The sequence below is a fragment of the Pinus tabuliformis genome, chromosome 4_1 (assembly GCF_031772625.1).
Source record: "Pinus tabuliformis cultivar Carrire ecotype Pingquan chromosome 4_1, CPIR1, whole genome shotgun sequence".
NCBI classification, from domain to species: domain Eukaryota; kingdom Viridiplantae; phylum Streptophyta; class Pinopsida; order Pinales; family Pinaceae; genus Pinus; species Pinus tabuliformis.
In genome coordinates, this window is record NC_142303.1 from 575,215,590 (window position 1) to 575,238,836 (window position 23,247).

Consider the following 23,247-nt stretch of genomic DNA (forward strand, 5'->3'; position numbering starts at 1 on the left):
AACAACAACATGCATGTCTCTCCAACAACCATCAGGTAGGTACATGTATGCAATATTCTTGATGTCCTCTCTTGAGCATATTATAGTTAGAAATTTGTTGTTAATGCATGAGAGATAAGGTTTTATATGTTAAGGATGGGTCAGCAGTTTCAGCCGCCTTCAACTAGTTGATTACAGCACACTCCTCCACTCATGCAATGTTGAAAAGTCAAATTATGAAGGTTAATGATTTCAAGGAATGAGGACAATAGTTAAAAGAGTAAATTTTTGAAAAGGCCAAGGTCACCATAGCACTCCAAGCCATCCATCCACTTAATATTCACTATCTATTCATCATTCATCCATTGGATTTCATTCTTGAAAAAATAAAAAAAAAACAAACAGAGCATCCTCTCCATTTTCATGAAATTTCCATTTGCAGTCCAACAAGAAGGACAATCAAAGAGAAAAGGAGTATTGAACAGAGACCCCTGTCACTCACATTTTTATTTTACCACTCATTACCATTCATTCCTTCACCATTTATGTCATTTTTTCCACTTGTTTACTTCATTTTACAAGGGGACTGTGTTTCCTATAGGATGATCCTGTAGGAATTATAGTGACCCAGAAATCTTACAGGAGGCAGTCCTAAAGCAAATATTTGGTGGAACAAGGTAGAAGAATGTTGATAAGGCTGTGGAAGACCTTGCCAAACTGAAAGAAATAAATAATCATCTTGAATAAGGGGAAGAAGGAAAACTAATGGTCTCAAGAAACAGGGATTTTTCTTTGCACAAATATGTTTTTTGGCTTTTCCTTGGAGAGGTTACAACCAAGATTCTTAATGCACAAGAGAGATACCACCAGGGCCATGGATGAGGCACAATGAGGTCACTAAGTTTCTCAAAGGATGAGCAACGCTTTCAGTAGGGGGGTATGATGGGCCTCTAAATTAGACATAAATTGAGGCTCATGCCTCTAATTTAAAACATAAATTAAGGCCTATGACCATCCTTCATCAAATTAAACCTCTCTTTTTGCATTAGATAATTTATTTTAAACTTTAATATATTCATTAGGAAGGTTTATGAATAATTGAATATTTGTGCCTAATATTATTTAGTTTTGTGGAATATTATAAGAATATTGGGTAGATTATGAAGAATTGGAGGCAGAGATAATTTAGGGACTTTTTCCCTACTACTGGAGGATCAATAATAAATCATAATTCAAAAAGGTATTATGAAATTATGGCACAAATTGTGGAACTCCAATGATTGAGAAAATCTAGGAATGTGTTCCACTAATCAAGGGAGAAGATCCACTAATCAAGGGAGCAGATCTACTAATCAAGGGATTTCCGTGGGGAAAGCTTCCTCCATCTATGGGGAATTGTTCTTAATTATTTTTTATAAGTACCTAGTCAAATTTTCCTCTAGGGAATGATTGAGAAAATCTAGGAATGTGTTACCTGCCATTTAATGCAAATTCCTAGTATTGAGGGCTAGATCCACTAATCAAGGGATTTTGGTGGGGAAAGCTTCCTCCATTCATGGGGAATGATTCCTAATCATGTTGTATAAGTACCAAGTCGAATTTTTCCTCTAGCGAGGGATTTTTTTATTGATGTTATTCTAGAGAGAGCTTGTATTCTTGCAGCTCTATTGTATTTTCTTATAGGGATGTAATTCTATTGATGAAAATAATAAAGATTGGTGTCATGTTCAGCTTCAAAATCTTGTTCTCCTCCATAGGTCTCTGATTTTCCTTTGGTTTGACGATCCCAGGAACCTCAGAGCCCTTTTGTATGATTTTTTTTCCTTCTTTTCATTGCTTATTCACATGCATCTCTAATTTTTATTTCTTTCTATTTCTGCATCTAGTATTAATGATTTCTTGTTGTAGGGTTGAGTTAAATGGTTGATGTATGTTATTTTACAGGATCACAGGGCTTATTTCATCCTTGGAAAATATTTTGAAGTTCATAATAATAATTTAGTTTCTTGGATTAGTCTTCTTATTCTGAAATGTAGATTGTTGGACCTCCTTCTTAGCAAATAACAATAAATTTATGCTATTTTTTAGAGCATGCTAACGAGCTTCAATCAAATTAATTCCACTTGCATTAGATCAAAAATACATTCTATTTCATAACAAAAACTACCCCATTTTATTTTCACTTGATTTTGTTAGGCATTTTTTAGATTTACTAGCTCACTAGTTCTCAAATTTCTAAATTTTCAACTAGTAATGTTTTTTTATTTTTTTGCATGGGTTAACATAGGTCCTTTTGAGTGATTCCACTTGGAATAGGGACCTAAGAAATATTAGTTATTAAAAAAAAAAAATCCCATACACTTTGTATTTTATTTTCTTTGTCATTAAACCCTCACCAATTTCATCATTTCACAAGGAAACTTCTCCATTCGTTTTGAGCAAATCCATCCATCTCCCAACTTTTGTTTTGAGTTCTGAGTGATACTAGAAATTCTCACTACATTCGACCCATCTACCACCTTTCCTATGCCTCCCATAACTTCCAACACCTTAGATGTTGGTCTCAGCTGTATCCTATAGGTTTCCTGTAATTCCTATAGGATCATCCTGTAGCTTTCTAGTACATCCTGTTGGTTTTCTTGAAACGACCTGTTTTGAGGCCGAATTGATGGAAAACCTCTAGGAAGTCAAAAAAATACTCCCAAGGGTCTCCCATACCATCCAACCATCACCTAACCCTCCCATCCAAGCTCCAACATCTTTAATTCAACTGCCACATCACGAAAGGAAATTAGTTTGCATACTTGATTTTGCATGAAAAGAAAAAAAGACAAAAACAAATTTATTTCAGTCCCTTTACTTCCACATTAGAGATGTTTGATGCTTCTTACATCCATGGTTAGATAGTAGCATTTGGTTCATGATAATCTAGTATTATTGCAACGCATAGCTTCTTGGCAATTAATTAGGCAACGGTGTGATTTAGTATTGAATTTCCATCTTTTTCCTTGTACATTCTTTCTTGCAATAGGTTAAGGTTCCATTTCGAATATTTCATTTTTTGCAATTAATTTAGGATTTGACTTCAGCACATGCACTCCATTACATCATGAAAACAAAGTAAGGACACATTGTATGCCACACATATAGTGCCAATACCTCTTAAGTTTGTATGAACCCCGAGTTGATAATTAAAGTCGGTAGCCTTGGGAGTTGCAGCATTCTTGCTGCGATACCAAGGCTCATCACTTGTGTCACCCAATTTCCTTAGTAAATTCGATTTGGAGGAGTTAGAGTTCATCTTTTCATGTGTGATTGCTAATTTGTAGCAATCAAGGTCAGTTATCTCAAGTTTTTTTTAGTTAAACTAGTTCTAATTTTCGAAGGAACTAGTGGAAGGTTAGTTAAGCAGTGGGACTTCAATCAAATTCAATGATCATCTAGTTAACTGGTAAATCAACCCAAAATATCTAGTGCATGCAAAAAATTCTTGTTACCCAGTTGAGGCGGATATTCCAAGGTAGTGTAACATTAGTTGTAGACTAGTCTTGAGTGTATAGAGGTTGAATGCAGTCAAATGATTAGCCTAAAGGAATTGCGCAGTTCAATTGAGGCAATTTCCTAAATAATAAGGGCTAATTCCACAAGTAACCATGCAAGGAAATAGGAGGTCAAGCCAAGGGAAAATATTGACTAAGCCTAGGTTAAAGGCCTTCACTAAGGAGAGAGATATGTTATGCACTTGTAGAGTGAGATCAATTGAGCAAAGAAATTGTAATACATCTCCATTTCATTTTATTAATGCAAGAGGCATTGGGGTTTTTAGTAGATTTCTTTCACCAAATAAAAATACTTGTTACATATGTGTTTTTCTTTCTTGAATGCCTAAAATTTTGTTATAAATTGTGAATTAATGTCTACAAAGGAGTAGTGTAGATATGTGCCTTATGATTTTGATTAAAAATTCATGAGAAGTTACAACTCTAAAACCTAATTTCTACATGGTATCAGAGCTAGAACAACATTCTGGTAAGAATTTCGAAGTTGTTTCTCAGAGGCTTGAATTTGAAGATCAATGTAGTGGGATTTGTTCAAAGCTGAGAAGATGGCCTTCAATTGACTAAGGCTAGAGTATGCCTTGGAAGGAACATCTAATTTTGTTGCATGAAAGGAATGTATGGAGGAAATATTGGATGAAAATGGGTTTCTAGAATAAATTGAGACAAATTTTGCAAAAAATCAAGCATGTGATGCTCAAAACCTTGCTAAGTGAAAGAAATGTGTAGCTAAGGTGAGGAGAATCATCTTGCAGGGAGTACAAGATCAGATTGTCTCGAATCTACACATAAAAGAAACTCCATTCATAATGTGGAAATAAATGAAAAAATGGTTTGAGAATAGTAGTGATCAGAGGAGTTTGGTGCTCAAGGATAAGCTTTGAAGTATCAAGATGCAGAAGAATGACATAATTCAAAATATCTGAGCAAGTTTACACAATGTCGTGATGAACTTGGCAGGGTCGGTGTTAATATTTTTGAAGAAGACTTAGTAACCTTAGCCCTTTGAGACATCCCAAGAGCTGGCACAACTATAAACATTTGGTGAATGGGAGGAAGAAACTACCAACTTGAGAGTGCTTATGGTTTGATTCAATGTAGGAGGAAATAAGGCAGAATACCAGAGATGGGACTTCAGTCAAGGGTGAGGATGAAGAAAAATTTACATTAGATGGAAAGGAAAAGAAGGGAGAAGGGAAGAAACCCTAATCCAAACCAGAGTCTAGTTAATGGGGCAAGAAGAAATATTTGTCAAAATTAAAATCTTCCATTGTCATAAATTTGGAAACTATGCCCAAAATTTCCACACAAGAAGATAAGAAAGAAGGCCTTGGGACGAGAAGCGGGTGAAGCTTTAGCTTCATAGTTTGAGCTTGAATTTACTCTCATTACATGCATGGCCATCACAGTGATGGGTAGCGTGTGGTAACTGGTTTCAGGTGCATCGTTCCACATGATGGGCAATAAATATTGTTTCAGTGAACTCGAGGAGAAGCATTTGCAGATACACATCACGATCGGGGATGACAAAAGGTATAGCACAATCGATATTGGTACAATGAATTTTCAGATGGATTTGACCTCGCATATTAGGTTAAAGGATGTCATATTCATTCCAGCAATAAAGAAAAATCTTGTCTCTATTGCAGTTTTAGAACGACGTGGTTATGATTTGATCTTGAGAAAAGAAAATAAATTCCTGAGACACATAGTAATGGTATAGGTGAAGAAGGATAAGGGTCCATGTGAGGAACTTGTACAATCTAGATGTGGAGGATTGTGATTCATTGAGCACAAAGGTGGAGAAGGTACAGATCCATGATTTTGATGAACTTTGGCATAAAAGACTTCGTCATTTTCATGATGGCGCTTTGAAGATCATGCAACAGATAACCACATCCATCCCTAAAGGAGCAATTGAGAAGCATGATGTAATTTGGGGATGTATAGAAAATTCACATTCCATGATGAGGACACAAAATAAGAGACAATCATTGAAAGGATCCACTCTAATGTCTTTGGACCTTTCTCAAGAACCTCACTGCCATGCACAAATATTTTTTCATTTTTATTGATCACTTCTCATGGAAGTGTTAGACCTTCTTCATGCAGAAAAAAATCAAAAAGAAATGGGAAATAAGGTGAAGGCTCTCATGAGCGATAATGAAGGTGAGTATGTGTCAAACAAATTAAAAAAATTCTATGTAAAAGAAGGCATTCGATGAATGTTGACAACACCCCACAATCGACAACAGAATGTAGTGGCTGAGAGGAAAAACCATAGAATTCAGGGAGAAGTGAGGGAAATGTTCTATGATAAAGGCCTACCTCTGGACTTTGGGGATGATGCATGCAACCGATTAGTCTATTTGTAAAACCAAAGTTGTCATCAAATTCATGTCATGATTACATCGAAGGAGGATTTCTTGGGGAAAAATTCGGATGTGTCACACTATTGAATTTTTGGAACCTCTATTTACTGCCATGTCTCCAGAGAATCAAGGAAGAAACTATAGCTCACAACAAAATTAGGGGTATTTGTTGGTTACAAAGAAACTCCCCATAATTGTCTATATGTACTCACCATCCCTCATAATTATAATTGTGTAACAGGATGTAATATTTGGTGAAGATAAAGCCATGCGATGCTCTCTTGAGAGGGAGCTTCAAATCCCACCAGAAGAGGAGCTTTTAGCTCCAGAGGAGGAAAATCAAGCAGTTGTGGAGTAGCCAAAAATTAAGGAGCAGAGAGTGGAGACAACCAATCAAGAAGAACCATCTAGAGAATGTAGGTAAAGAACCAGGGAAGATCAGAGACTTGTACTTGATGTGAGGAATAATGTGGTCTCTCCTTCAAATCAACACACGTAGAGAAGGTCACCAGCTTGGTACATTGGTTACATGTAACTGACCTTGTAGAGATTGAGCCATCCTCTTTGGATGATGAAGTGAAGAAAACTATATGGGTTGATGCAATGGTGGAGGAAGAAAAATCCATTGTAAAGAATAGTGTTTGGGAAGTGGCCCCAAGACAAGTAGATAAATTAGTTGTGGTTTTGAGATGGATCTTCAATGTAAAGAATGGATTAGATAGAAGCATAGAAAGGCATAAGGTTATATTTGTGGCTAAGGGGTACTCTCATGTTGATGGGATTGACAATTAGGAGACCTTTTCTCCTGTAGCAAGGTACTTATCCATCATGTTGTCACTCACTAATTCAAAAGTTATCAGTTGCCTCAAGTGCCAAACAACAATGAAGTTAAAGCTATTTTTTAGGCCATAGAAGCTATCAAAGCCAAAACGGACCCTCCCCATTGCGTAGTACTTAGAAAGAGATTTCCAATGGTATATAGAGGTCCAAGAAAGGACTCCTGCATCAAAAGTTAGACCCTGTTGAATATTACCTTGGAAAAGCCCAACAAATAAAGAAAAATGACTAATTATGGAGGTAAATTGCAATCGGGGTCCTGACTAGATCACAATCGGCCCTTAGCAGGGTCCCGAGTTATAGACAAATTATTATTGATGGTTCTCGATGCTGAAGGCTGATATCGCAGTCTCGCAATCCCGAAATATCTACTATCAGTGGATTGGCAGGGTTCACAGCTTGAAAGAATGAAAAGATGTCGATTTGCGATGTATTGTTGCACCACCGGGGAAGGGCCGAAAAGAAATAACTAAGGAAAGTAGGAAAAAACCAAGGTGGGTGACCCCCTTTCTCTCTTCTCCACGTGGTATTAGCGATCGACTATTGACGAAGTCACAAGGTTCACACTTAAGGATTATTGGTGGTTCCCGACATGGAAGGCCAATATCGTAGTCCCACGATATTGACAATCAACGGATCGATGTAGTTCAAAATTCAAAAGACTCGCAAAACGATGATCATGCGATAAAGTGGTGCATCGCTGGGGGGTTGAGAAAACCAAATACAAAGGAAATGGCTAACAAAACAAGGGTTGGACCTCCCCTTTCCTCTCTCCTCTAAGGGCCACATAGCGGCCTCTGATTGGTCCTCTAAGCTAATAGGGCAGCAGACGTCAACAGTAACGTGGAAGTATGGTTGATGACATGGTAGAGGACACGTGTCACTCAGTGTCAATGTTTTTAGGAGTGACATGGGGCCATTTCCAGGAGCCACATGTCACCACTCACAGGGTGACACGTGGTAGTGATGATGTCACCCTGCAGATCGGTGATCGTAGCTGTTAAGGGGAAAATATTAATACATTGGTGCAGAGTGATTGCAATATGCAGGACTTCACTTCTGGACATGATAAATTATTATTGCAGGGTCTATGAGGACCTCATGTCTAGACTATTGTCCCACTCAAAAGAAAAGGGTGTAGGTTTTAACCTCGTATAGAAATTACCTGCATACGAATTATAGGAACAAAAAATAAACAAATGCAAGAGCATAACACATAAAACACATATACGCAGAGATTTTCTCCTGGATCCCAAAACTGAGACTACCAGCTTGATTTTTCATTATGTTCCTTTCGATGTTACAATACATAGTTATACATGCCGAAGCATCCAATACCATGGACCGAAAACCATCGCATCCAAAACCATGGACTGAAAAACCATCGCATCCAAAACCATGTGCAAAAATCATGCACAAAACCATAGGTAGGTCTACCCCGGACCCCATAAAGTGGGGTTACCTCCACCCCTCAAGAGTCAAACCCCCTACGAATCCCCTCGCTACATAATCAGTGCAATGAAATGGGGGCTCCGCCCCCCTTATAAGCCCCCGGTTAACTACGTGGGCTAGTCGTGGAAAGAATATAACACAACCCAAAAAAGGGCAAGGGGCCTTCTCCTCCAAGTAGGAAATTGTGATATGTAGGACGTCCCTTCTGAATGTGATAAAGTGTTATTTCAAGGTCTATAAGGACCCCATGTCCGGATTTCTGGCACTCTCGAAAGAAAAGAGTAAGGGGGCTTCTCCTCCAAGTAGGCAATTGTGATATATGGGCACTCCCCCCTGGATGAAATACAAGATTATGGCAAGGTCTATAGGGATTTTGCTTCCAGGATATCGGCGAGTGTTGTGTAAGGGGAAATCAAAGGCATTTCAGGTTATAAAGGAGCGGGCCCCCACGCGACAGTTGATAGCCTTGGTGCCTGAACGGTCAAGCACTTGATTCAGGCCCCCGATCACATGAATGAATAAAATGATAGCATGAGGTACAAAGGGGAAATTAAAAAATCCTTCTTGTTCATCTATTTCTAATGTTAAAGGCCTATGCCCGTGTTGCGTAGAGAGCATTGTGACAGAGATTTAAATGGGCACATGGGCCGATAGCTATGATAGTTAATTTAGCATGGTGCAACTGCAGATCAGTATGGGGGAGCTTAGGAAGTCTTAATGGCACGACATGGTGCCCCATCCCTCTACACAGAAAAGGACTGCTTGGGCCCACACCTTTCCCACTCTGCTTCCTACTCCACCAAATAGATCACTCAGGAAGTTAAGGAATAATTAACAGAAACCAGTCAAGCAGCAAGTAGAACGCATCATGGCAGGGACATGGCTTGATATGAAGATTTCATAGGGGCAAGAGAGGGGCATCTCCTCTTTTCTCACTCCATTTTATTTCTCTGTTCATTAATTTTTGTTTATTTCCATGAAGGGATCAGATCCTGATTGTAATCTTTTTAGGCAGTAGGAGCTATCCCAGGTCGAGGTAGCTAGTATATCAAACAGCTAGCCTTTGGCTAAGATATTCTGCAGCAACTATTCCAGCTCCCCCTCTTTTTATAAATAGGGGAGAGAAATATTATACAAAGGTCTCAAGATTTCTCACCCATAGGGTCTGAGTTCTGAGATGCCATTTTGGTTCAATTTGTTTTTCATGGGAATTCACTGATATCATGCTGAATGTGTGGATTGGCTATTGGACCCTTTGAGATAAATGGTGTTTCCTTATTGATTCCAAGCATGATTATCGTGCAGCATGTTCCTCTCAGCGATCTCAGTTGATCTATGTTTTTCTTCCTTTGAAATAGTAAAATGAATGCAGTTGGTTCCCCTTCAACCTATGGATTTATCGTAGCTACTCATAGAAGAGAGTACCTGTTCTTATCATAGACCTATATGTGTTATTCACTACCATTGCAGTACCCGTAAAATTACAGATTTAATTGTGCATTTGATTAACCTGTAGGACCTGTATTAGTCCAGATCTATGTTAGCTTTTGGAGGAGAATGATACCAGTGTCATGTTTGATATGAAATCTTGTTTTGCACTCCTCTATTTCTATCATTTCACTGAAAAAAAATGGTTTAGGATTCTGTGTTATTTACAACCCTATCCATCAAATTCCACTTTCGGGTGGAACATTGCTACTTAGGATTCTGTTGTTACAACCCTATGTATCTACTTTCCTCCTTCCTTTGCTCCTCTCTACTATTCCTACAACTTCAGTTGTAAGCTATCTCATTTCCGCCTGTCAGCCACCAGAGGAAGAAGAGATTGCCCCAATATACCCCCAACTTTTGGATCCATGAGTTTCCCTGAATCTAACTCAATGAAGGATTATTGAACCAAGTCCCCATCATACCTTTTTAAGTGACAATTGGAGTGCTGCAACCCCCTCACATATAACCTTACAATCACTCCTCTATTTAAGATGTCCTAGGAACTGGTCTACAATCAACCTAGAGGCTATCTCTATGGAGTTTCCTTGTCTCTTGCTGCACTTGCGCTACAGATGGGTGGAAGATCCACCAGATGGATGTAAAAACATCATTCCTCAATGGAGTTATTGAGGAAGAGGTGTACATCGAGCAACCATAGTTCTTCGAGACTTTTGATCCGAAGTCTCATGTGTTCAAACTCAAACGAGAATTGTACAATCTCAAGAAATCACCCTATACTTGGTACTCCAGGATCGATAGTTATCTCACTGGTTTGGGCTTCGCCAAAAGGGAAGTAGATGTAAAACTCTATCATATCTTGGTAGAAGATAAATTGTTGATTATTGTCTCATATGTTGATGACTTGATTTTAATTGGTGATGAGCAACTGATCAGATGTCAAAGGAGGACAACTTGAGAGTTTTAAATGAAGGACATGGATCTCATGCACTACTTCCTTAGATTGGAAGTATGGAAAGGTAATGGCCAATTATTTATCTCTCTGGGCAAGTATGCCAATGAGATACTTCAAAAATTCCATGTAACACCCTCCTCTGACACTTACCCAAGCTTACACGGTCGTCTTGGGTAAATATGTGATGAAGAGTTGCTATGATATGATTCAACTCCCTAAGTGCAGTTAATGAAATGGAATTGATGAACTGGCACTTCATAAACCTCCCTCAGGTGCTACAGGGCCCCCAAGATCTAATGCGCAACTCGAAGTGCCTAACACCTTAGTTAACCTAGCCATTCAATCGATTTAACCCCTATTCACTCCCATGACATGGGTGTGCATGCAACTAGGACCGTTTAATCGCTCCCACAATTCCTACAAGGGAGAGACTGCAGTCTTTTTCAACTAGTTTTGTGTGAGACACTACACAATTTAAGCCACTTTTTTAGGGCTAGTCTCCAAAACATTGCTTGGAACTTGATGAGAGTTTCTAAGAAAATAAATGACACAAAGACAAAGCCTCTAACACAAGAATTTATCATGGACATGACCTGACCAAGCCCAACCCTGAAATTCATTTGGTCAAACATATCAAAAATATGAAATATACAGGTCATAACAACATATCTGAGCATAGGGGTCTCATAGCTATCCTAGAATTGCTAAAAAGCATTGATTCCTTATCACATTAGCTCAATTATCATATATTAGCTCATATATTCATTGTTCATTCATTTTCAAATGAAAACATGATGAGATCCATACATTTTCACTCTCATAAAAATCATTCATAACTAGCATATAACGAACATAAATATCAAGGATATTGTTGTAGCAGCTACAACCACCCTCAAAAAAAATTCCTTGGCCTATTTTGGAGCCTCCCTACCAACCTTCACAATAGCTTGCCTTGCTTCGTCAAGTCTCAAGCTTCAGTGTCTTTCTTTCTGAAAGGCAGCTTGTCGATCACAGTTTGATCTCTTCCCTTCACAGGTTGTTTACCCAGACTTGGTCCAGTTGTAGACTGAGTAGATTCCCAATGAGATTTGCACATTTCTGGAGGGAAACTAGCATTCCCTCCAGGAATTGCGCAATTCACTCTGACAGCCTGATGGGCTCTAGGATTGCGTAATCCTGCAAGCCAAACCTCCCAGAAGGATTTGCCCAATATTTCCCATAAACAGACTGAGAAAAACAAGCTTGCATGCATGGGTTGTTTCTCCCAAGGCAGCATGCAAAGGCATCCCTTGTTTTAGGGATCTATGTTTAGTAGTTGGAGGTTACATGCAAGGAACAATTCAAAAACCTCCCTCCAAGTGTCACTTTCCCTAGATTTGTGGCATGTGCATCACAACCTTGATGTTATCAAAACTCATCAACTGGATGCCACAGAAATCATTCTTCACATAAAGCTTGTAGCTCTGACATCCCACATCACATCTAGGAGTAGTCGGCACATTCAGCTAAGCTCTTTTGGTGTAAGCTCGCTTCCCAAGCCTTGTGCTACATTTCTCTCTCTTTTTGGGTTTTTTCTTGTATGAGTACTATTTTCTTGATTTCTTTGAATGTCTACTGTTGTTCACATATATTCTTAATTATCCTATCCCTGTTTCAATTTTCATTGCTATCACCCTGTTGTCGCATGCATGAAATTATTTTGCGTGGAATTTCGCCCAACCATTGGACAACCTTGCCCACTTGCATGTTGATCTATTTGCTTAGTCTTCCATTTATGTTTTGCATGCACTGTTTATCACTTATACTATCACTTAGTGTTGCCATGCATTTCATCAACTTAGTGGCTTTCAGTTTCCCGTAGACGAGTCGGGAATACCTTGGCCTAGATTCTAACTTCACCAAGGTTTCATTGCACAATCTAGAGAAGGAAGGCTCACCTTCCTCTATAGATCTGTGCATTCTAGACCAACACTATCCTCTTGGTCTGAATTACACATATCTAGAGGTTAGTGGCTCCTTTGCCCAAAAATTTGCGCAAATATGTCCCTGGGCGAACAGTCTTTCTGAGCTGGAATCACGCAATTGCACAATCCCAGCAGCCAACTGCCCAAATGGATTGCGCATTTTGCAGTTCTAGTAGTTAGTTCGTCTCCCAAAAACCTGGACTATACGTTGTGCAGTATTGGCAGTCGATCTCCCAACCTCCGAGCCGAAATCACAAAAACTTCATGATCATTCACCCAGGTATGTTGCAAGTCAGTTCTCATGTTCATTTTGGTTTTCGACTGACAGATTACTTGGTATGAGTGTTGCCATGTCTCCATGCATCACAGGTGTTCATATGCCTATTAGCAATATAGGTACAATGATTTCCAATAGAGCAGAGACGAAGACACCGTTCAGAGTACGCTTGGGGATGCAGTCGACTAAGTGTCCATGGGCTTACCTACTCAAGAAGACATCAAGTTGGACAAGGAGATCAAGCAACAACATCACAGCAAGAAACATCATGAACAATAGCTGAAGGCAGCATATCGAATGCACTGAACCCATCAAATGAAGCAAATGTAGCGAATGCAAGAGGAAGGTTGTTGACAACATAGAGTCGGAGAAAAGTTGCAAGATCGAGTAGATCCACTGATAATGAAAGCAATATTGGAGACTAAGGCTATGACAAGACTGCACAACATGAAGATATCAAGGAGGAAAAATATGGAACAAAGAAGGAGTTGCATGTGATGAAGCAACAACTCAGGAAGAACATGAAGCTGGACAGATAGTCCAATGAGTTGCAACAGGAACATGAATTGCAGTGGGCGCAACATGCATTAACAGATGAAATTACGCCAGTAGAAGTTAAGGATCCATCCCAACAGCTGACACAGAGTGAAAATGGTGAGCAATGTTGTTGATCGCATGCAAAGGATCCAGTATCATTCATGTCATTGAGCACACGAATGTAATCCAACCCATTCAACACAGTCGCCAAAGAGAGGACAAGAAGCAATTCCAACTGGGACTGAACGTGTACTTCAGCAAGTTGATGCACATGACCACCATGACACACTTGTAGATCAGTACAGACACTATGCATCAGTGCGTTATTGGTTCAACCATACACGAGAAGACCATGTGCATGTTAGCAGACGCATTCAATGATGGGGCTGAACCAATGCACCATTTGCAATGAAGTCGAACACTTTAGCAAGATGAAACCATGAGGTGCATGCACATCATCACGAATGACCAAGTTTGGCATCATCTCACCACCTTAACCATCAAAATTATGTAAAAGAGTTGGTCTCACCACAACAGATCGAGTGTCAGTGATGTCTTGCAAGGCTTTCTCAAGCCATGTTGTCTCACATGAGTACATGTGCATTGTAATATTGAGTCATGTCAAGCGTCAGTCAAATGTCAACAGTTGGATGTAAAAGTCATAGAGTAGGTGAAGAATCATGAGGATATTTGAACTATCACAAAGGGGTCTGTCAAGGGTCACCCCACCCTTTGCTATAAATAGTCCCTAATAACTGATTTTATAGGCTTTTTGTTAGCGAAGCTTCTACTAAGACTATCTTGAAGAAGGCTTCGATAGTATTGTAATGCGCCTTGGCTTCTCCATTGCATGAAGCTAGTACATCTCTTTGGAGGAGCAAGAAGATGTGGATGTAACGTTCCACTGATGGAGCTAGCAGGTTTACATGGTGTATTGTATGATTATGACTTACACTTCCTTATATAATAAAAGCCAACACATTTTCGTGCATATGTTGTTATTGTAGTTGGACTACTCTGGATGCCTTAATGATATATGTGTTTAACTTGCGTACCTGTATATGAACTAATTTGTATGAAATTATATGAATCTTGTTGTCAATGTGTTTCTTATGTTGTTAATGTTGTCACCTTCCATGTGAACTGCTCTATCAGACATTAGACATACCATTCTTTGAACCTTGTTCTATCAACCATCACACGTGTCTCGGACTAATCTACGAGTGATGTTCTTGTTATCTTACCTTGCATGTTGTAACTGTCGCATCTGTGTCAACTTCTCTACCGGAAGCTGTGCATGTCCCTTGTGTTGTGTGTTCCTAGCCGAGTTGGGACTGATCCCTTTCAACCTGGAACTCACCTTCACCTTCCTCTCCATTTGAAGTTTTGGAACCTCTCATAATCATTCCTTGACTCACTGCATCAATCACACCCTTGCTACTGATAGAGTTATCTTACTTGCCTCTGTGTGACATCGTCGCTAAGGCATTACCTTACAAACCACTACTGGGACTCCTACACCAAACGGTCTGAGGTCTAATTGGGACTTCTTACCAGGGAGATTACCTTAACATGTTGGTGGGTCTAGCACTATCAACATTTATGGTGCTAGAAGGAGGGTCTGATGACACGCAGTGTTCTCTCATCTAGTTTTAAATATTTTTATATCTTTCATGGAGTCTTGCATTCTTCTTTCCCCGAGGTGTTTTTCAAATCGTGAAGATGTCTCCATCTTAGGGAAGATTTTTAGTCTCTTGTCCACTCACACATATGATGGTGAAGGTGATTTGGTCTGGCATGAGCACTTACATAACTTTCCTTCCATGATTTATCATGAAGATGAGTTTATTGATGAAGAGGTCGGTCTGTTGCCTGCATTCACACTTCGTGAATCCCCATTTCATTGGGTGCTTAGCCTACTGGCTGACATCGTGCACTCATGTGAGCACTTCTATGATCTTATTGAAGACACGTTCCATCATTTTCATCCATATCATCTTGATGGTGAACTATTACAGTAGTAGACGGCTCCACATGAATCTATTATTGATTTTTGGCAGCACTTTTGTGACTTAAAATTTCAAGATCTGAGAGTGAGATGAAGTTCACTTATCTCTGGCACTGGTTCAAGTATTGTCTTAAGAAATCAGCCCATCCCAAGAGGAAGCTTGATATCAAGCCTCACTCAACATTTTTCATTGATGGAACTGTGTAATCTCATGTGGGATTAGGGACTGTCTCAATGGACTCTCTACCTCCCTCTCATTCAACAGTTCCACCATCACCCTGTGATGTTGAGGATCATGTCCACACACCTATTCAATCTTCACACCCTTCGAACATCACTCCACACAATTTTCGCGCAGATTTGGTTGTGAGTCCTTCGAGTTCTCATATGCATTCCTTTTTTCCACCTTCGTCTTTGCACCGAGGTGTTCCTCTGGATGATGTTGGCTTGTGTTCATCCATTCTGGACTCTTCACTTGTTGTGAATGAGGAAAAAACCACTAATGGTGTTGGTGTTGCACAACCAACATGCATTGTCATTCATGAACACTATGAGTGGGATCTTAAGCATCAACACTCGGCGAAGGATGACTCCCTTCCATCTGAGTCCCCTCCGTTATTTCCTAACATCATTGGTGAACCTGCCATCCATGATTTTGCATGTGTGTCTTCATCAACGGATGCACCCATTGTTGATATTTTGTAAGACACATTGTATGATAGCCCATCATCCAACAACAGAGAGGACCAATCATTCATTGAAAATCCACTTGATCTTTCATCTGCCCTTTCCAGAAACGTAGAGGGTGAACATCCTGCCTCTTCATCTACCCATCTGTGTGATTCATCAAATCATGAGGATTTCAACCAACATCCTGAATTTTTTGATCTTGGTTGTCATTATCTCTTCAACTCATCATCTAATCATGATGTTGATTCACTCGTTGTTAACCTGTCTAAGCCACTGGTCTATGAATATCCATCTGTCAACAAAGTCAAAACCCCATAGACCGTCGAGGCACTTTAGCCCAAGCCGATGGTTATGTCAGGCCCTCGCTATCCTGAGGTTGGTTTTTCTTCTGATTAAGAAATTGTTCAAACACTCAAGGCTCCTAGTCATTCATTTGTATGCACTCAAGATAAATCTAACACTTAGATCAAACTTCCTCCACTTGAACTATGTGATCCCATTACTAATGCATTGGAGGATTCTTATATTGCAAACACTCATGCATGACACAAGTTATCTTTTATTCTTTCATTTGCTTGCATGTCACAGTTAAGAGTGTTCTTGGGCTTCAAAATTGAACATAGTGTCACACAACACCATGATAAGTCCATGGACTATCTGTCATGCACATTCACTCACTTATGTCCCATGGGCACTTTGAAAGATGAAGTGTGGTTGTCTTCATTGTTATATATTTCTTGTATGTTGGTCCGCATGACTGGGTTACTCGTGGACCAAGCCTTCACCAACATGGTTCTACCAATGCATCGGTGGCTACATTGGAAGTATCACTTAAGGCCCATGCACCATCAATGTAGGAGTAGGATTAGTGTTTGCTTTCAGTTGTTTGCTTGCATGCTTGTTTTCTTTCCTGCTATGTTTGCTTGTTTGTTTGCTTGCTTATGTGTTTTCTTTCTTTGCTCTCATTTTTGCTTGTGATTTTGCTTGGCTTTGTTGTTAGTTCGTTTGTTTGTTTTTTCGTAGGTTATTTTGCATGAAACCATGTGTGACTCATGAAACGAGCTGGGTAAAGTACAAGAGGGTTTGTACAACTATGACTACTTAGTTATCTGTCATCTTGAATCTGTATGGTGAGCTTGTTACTCTTAGTCCATGATATGTTGAAGGAAAATGTGTATTCTTCAAACTGAACCTTGGTGTAATCACAACGCTTGCATGCTAACTAGTGTCACCTTCTCTAGTCAATTATTTTGGGGTTAACCCTTGTCAGCTTAGTCAAGTAGAGTAAGGTGAGGGGGAAAACGTTAACAAGCACGTGAGAGATACAATAAACTACTTCTCTACTAGAAGCACCACTTCTGCTCTCAATAATTTGGGATCCATCTTTTTCCTCTGAAACAAATAAGTGCCATGCACACTGAAACATGAAAAAAAATGAAAAGTCAAAAAATCCAAATAGAAAATGAATAAGGATAAAGAAGAGAAACGTTTCCTGTTTAGGGAGGTGATGAAAGTAACTCCACTGGGGTACGGACCTGGCTCGCTAGTAGCAGAGCCATCCTTGTGTTCCTATGTGACTCAACCGGGGTATTGTCTAGGCCTGCTGGTAGTGGAGCAACACCAGAGATGAAACATCGAATCTCATGACTATATTGCTTGTGCACATATATACCAATCAATCCCAATTGAAACAACTGAGTTGCCTTAGCTTGGAATGTGTGTCAATCGACTAGGAGTCTGGCAGATGCTACATCTTACATCAAGCTAGTGTGAAGCCAAGATGAGCTAAGAACTGAACAATACTTCCCAAGGTGTTAGACTTTCTTTTCATGAACAAGGTCCATTAAGAGACCTGGAGTTCCACCAGTGCATTGGCAAGTGTTTTAGCGGCTACAACCACCCTCCAAAAATTTTCCTTAGCCTGTTTTTGGGCCTCCCTATGAACCGTTGCGACAGCTTGCCATGCTTCATCAAGTCCTCAAGCTTCAATCTCTTTCTTGCTCAAAGGCAGGGCATCGATCACAGTTTGATCTCTTCCCTTCACAAGCTTCTTACCCAGAATTGGTCCAGCTGCATGCTGAGCAGCCTCCCAGTGAGATTTGCACATTTCTAGAGGGCAACCAACCTTCCCTCAAGGAATTGTGTAATTCCCTCTGATATCCTACTAGGCTGGCAAGATTGCGTAATCCTTCCAGCCAACCCTCCCAGCAGGATTTATGCAATTTGTCCCAACAACAGGTCGTTCAGCCCAAGATTTGAACAAATCTAGGTAGTAGTCAGTTGCTAGGCCTAGAAATTACACAATACCCTTGGGCAGTCAGCCCATCTTACAGTAAGGAATGTCCATTTTTCTCCAGCAGTCGAGCAGTCTGTTGCATGCACAGCTGAATTGATCGGTTCCCTCCAGGACTGATAAAAAGAAACTTTCATGAATGGGCTGTTTCTCCCAAGGAAACATGAAAAGGAATCCCTTGTTTGAGGGATCTATGTTTAGTAGTTGGAGGTTACATGCAAGGAGAAATTCAGAAACCTCCCTCCAAGTGTCACTTCCCCTAGATTTGTGGCATGCGTGTCACAACCTCGATGCTATAAAAACTCATCAATCGAATGCTGTAGAGCTCATTCTTCACATTAACCTTATAGATCTGACATCCCACATCACATCTTGGAGCAGTCAACAAATTCAACTCAACTGTTTTGGGGTGAGCTCACTTCCCATGCCTTGTGCTACACTTTTGTCACTTTTTGGGTTTTCTCATGTATGAGTATTGTTTCCTTGATTTCTTGGAATGCCTGTTGTCATTTACATATATTCTATATTTTCCTAGCTCTGTTTCAATCTTCGTTCCTATCTCAGTGCTGTCACATGCATGAAATTGTTGTGCACGTAAGTTTTCTCAACTGACAAACGACCTCACCCACATGCATGTTGATCTGTTTTCTTAATCTTCCATTCATGTTTTTCATGCACTATTTATCACTTAGTGTCGATATGCATTTCATCGACTTACTTTCTTTCAGTTTCCCATCGGCGAGTCGGGCCAACCTTGGCCCAGTCACTACCTTCACCAAGGCTGCATTGCGCAATCTGAAGAAGGGAGGCTCACCTTCCTCTCTAGATTTGCACATTTTGGCCTAGCACTGGCCTCCTGGACTGAATTATGCATTTCTGGAGTTTAGTGGCTGCTTGGCCCAAAAATTTGTGCAAATCTATCTCTGGGCTAGTAGTATTTCCAAGCTAGAATCGTGCATTGTGCAATCCAAGTAGCCAACTGCCCAATTGGATTGTGTATTTTGTAGTTCTAGTAGTTAGTCTCCTAGCAGCCTGGACTGTGCGTTGTGTAGTCTTGGCAATCGGTCTCCTGACCTATCGGCTGAAATCGTACAACCTTCATGATCATTCACCCATGTATGTTGCAAGTTAGTTCTCATATTCATTTTTGTTTTCAACTGACAGATTGCTTGCTATGAGTGTTTCCATGTCTCCAGGTATCACAGGTGTTCATCTACCTCTCATTAGTATAGCTATGATGGTTTTCAAGAGAGCAGGGACAAAGACACCATTTAGAGCACGCTTGGGGATGCAATCGACCAAGTGTCCATGGGATTACCTACTCACAAAGACATCAAGTTGTTCATGGAAAAGGACATCAAGCATAAACATTCAAGTGAGAAGCATCATGAATAATAGCTTAAGGCAGCATACTGAATGCAACGAACATAGAAAATGAAGTGAACATGGTGAATGCAAGAGGAAGGTTGTTGACAACATAGAGGCGAGGCAAAGTAGAAAGATCAAGAAGATCCATTGATAATGAAAGCAATGTCGGAGACTCGGGCTATGAAGTGAGGGCGCGACATGAAGATTGTGCAAAGGCAGAAGATGGAAGAAAGAAGGAGTTGCATGTGCTCAAGTAGAAGCTCAGGAAGAACATGAAGTTGCACAGATAGTCCAATGAGTTGCAGTAGGAACAAGACTAGAAGTGGGCGCAACATGCACACACGAATGAAAATACACTAGTACAAGTTAAGGATCCATCCCAAAAGTTTACATAGAGCAAACATAGTGAGCAGTGTTGTTGATCGCATGCAAAGTATCCAGCATCATGCATGTCATTGAGCACTCGAATGCAATCCAATCCATTCAGCACACTCACCAAGGTGAAGACAAGAAGAAAGTCCATCTGGGGTTGAACGTGTACTTCAACAAGCTGATGTGCATCAACCACTAGTACACACTTGAAGATCAGCATGGACGCTATGCATGAGTGTGTTGTTGGTTCAACTATACCCAAGAAGACCACGCACATGTTAGGAGACGAGTTAGATGAAGGGGCCGAACCAATGCACCATTTGCAATGGAGGCAAGAGTTCACTTCAGCAAGATGTTACCATGAGGTACATGCACATCATCATGGACAACCAAGTTTGACATCAGCTCGCCACCTTCACCATCACAAGCATGTCAAAGAGTTGGTCTTACCACAATGGACCGAGTGTCAGTGATGTCTTGCAAGGCTTTCTCAAGCCATGTTGTCTCACACGAGTACATGTTCATTGTAATGTTGAGTCATGTCAAGTGTAAGTCAAGTGTCAACAATTGGGTGTAAAAATCATAGAGTAGGTGAAGAGTAATGAGGATAGTTGAACTGTCACAAAGGGGAATACCAAGGGTCACCCTACCCTTTGCTATAAATAGTCCCTCATAACACATTTTATAGGATTTTGGTCAACGAAGCTTCTACTAAGAATATCTTGAAGAAGGCTTGGATAGTATTGTAACGTGCCTTGGCTTCCCCATTGCACGGAGCTAATACATCTCTTTGCAGGAGCAGTCGGATGTGGTTTTAACATTCAACTGATGGGGCTAGTAGGTTTACATGGTGTATTGTATGATTGTGACTTACACTTCTTTATATAATAAAAGCCAACACATTTTCATGCATATGTTGTTATTATAGTTGGACTACTCTAGTTGCCTTAATGACATATTTGTTTAACATACATACCTGTATATGAACTGATTTGTATGAAATTATATGAATCTTGTTGTTAATGTGTTTCATATGTTGTTAATGCTGTCACCATCTGATGTAGGAGCATCCAGCTCAGAATTAGCATTGTATTCTAGTAGAGATAGGGGGGTCTTATGTTTCAAAGAAGTTAGTTTTCCAAGTATTGGATTTACGTAATTATTTAATGTTATGAGTGATTTTATTGAGAATAGGAATTAATTGAATATTGTGAGGCTTTATTGTAAATGTTCTAGAATGTAGGAGAACATGAGAGATTTAGGATAGTTGAGTGATGAGAGGATTGAGAATTGATTGTAAATACTAGATTAGGAGTTAGTTCATGATTTTTTGGATTCGAAAGAGATTTTAGGGATTTTGTTGAGGAATCTATGGATCTAAACCATAAATTGGTTTTAGAATCCTTTGAATAAAGGTAAGTCTATGAGGCAAAGACAGGGGTGAGAAACAGAGACATATAGAGAGAAGTTAGATATTTAGTTACTATAAGCCTACAGGCAGATCAAGATCAGAGGCCATTAAATTAGAAGATTAGGCTGAGAAGAGACAGAGAGTCTCATTCTGGAATTATGTATTGATTTTTATATATGTATAGAGATTTAATCCCAAATTGAATAAGTGTAAGCATCGAATGGTAAAAGACGAGTGAACTATATTATTTTGTATAATATATATATGTTCAGGTGAAGTGCAATGATCACACAGAGAAATACATAAAGAGGAGGATCTTAATGGAGTATTGAATCCATGTGAAGGACCAAAGCAGAGCTTTGGAGGGATAGTGATTGAAGAAAGGCGCGAGAACAAGTTCGGGGGTAAATGTTGTAGTGGAAGAGCAAAAAGGGTAAAACCTTCTAAGAAACCTGAGAACTACATTAACATTGGAAAACAATGTAAAGCTAAGTAAACAGAGTAGTGGAGAACAATTGGTGAAAGGCAGTTTTGTAACAGTGAAAGCGGATTTTGGACGGCCCCAAAACAGTAAGCGGTGTTGAGGGGCAAGCACTGATTCCACTCATCAAATGATGCGTGGTAGAGAGAGGAGAGAGGAAACGACTTTATGGTGTGGTTAATCCTCCATCTTATTATCAACCCGATATCAACGATAGCAGTCGGATCTGTTGGGAGTAGATCAACGGTTGATAAGAGGCATGCAAGTTCAAACGGTTGGGTGTAAGGTTAACCGTTGGATTGGAGGTCGGGGTGATTGGAGCGTGACGATAAAGGTTTGAAGGGAGAGCCAAACCTGATGATATTTGTGAATGTGACTATATAATAATTGAGATCCAGATATATGTGCGAAGCATACATTTCCTTTTTATTCTCGTATTTCTTATATTTCCCGATAATCTGAATGGCCGGGTTTTTTAATGTAAAAGAGCTAATATATGTGTTCTGATAGTCGCAAGTCGAAAGAAAAGGTGTGATGAGGCATGTATGACCCATAAAGAGCCGATAGCCATTTGCGATAGAGGTACAACTTCGAAATCTGTGTAGACGTCGTACGGAAGGCAGAAAAAGGTATGATTTGTATATGTTTTCCTTTGTAAATGGGTTATAAGGGAATTAGCACCGATAGAACATTTTATGTGATAAACATATGTTAGCCAAGGTTTAAAGAGATGAAGGTTGCATATGTGTGTTTTAAGGGTTTATAACAGTAAATGAAGATTTGTAAGAATTAATGAATCCTGATAGAAAGGAGAAAGGGTTATATTGAGAAAAAGGCCCGATATAGGGTTTAAAGTGGGGTGATTGAGTTTCGATTCAAAGGAACTGTGACTACAAGGGCCTTAATCATTTAGATTTGAAGTTTTGACTCCTTTGAAGAGTCAAGCCCCTGGGAAAATATATTTATGCATATTTGTGCATACTGTTGGTATGTGCCGGGGTAGTCCCGCATCATTTGGTATCAGAGATGAATTATAAATGAACCATTTGGTATAAGGTAGAACAAAGCAATTATGTATGAAAGTTTCTTTGAAGGAATTTAGAACAGAGATATTTGGAAAGATGTGTATGTAGGAAAGTGAGATCAGATTCTAATTTGATAGTGAAGCAACTAGAGTAAAGTTGGGAGAATGGAGAAGAACATTTAAGTTCTTAGAGCCTGGTGAGTAAGAACTAAGGAGACATT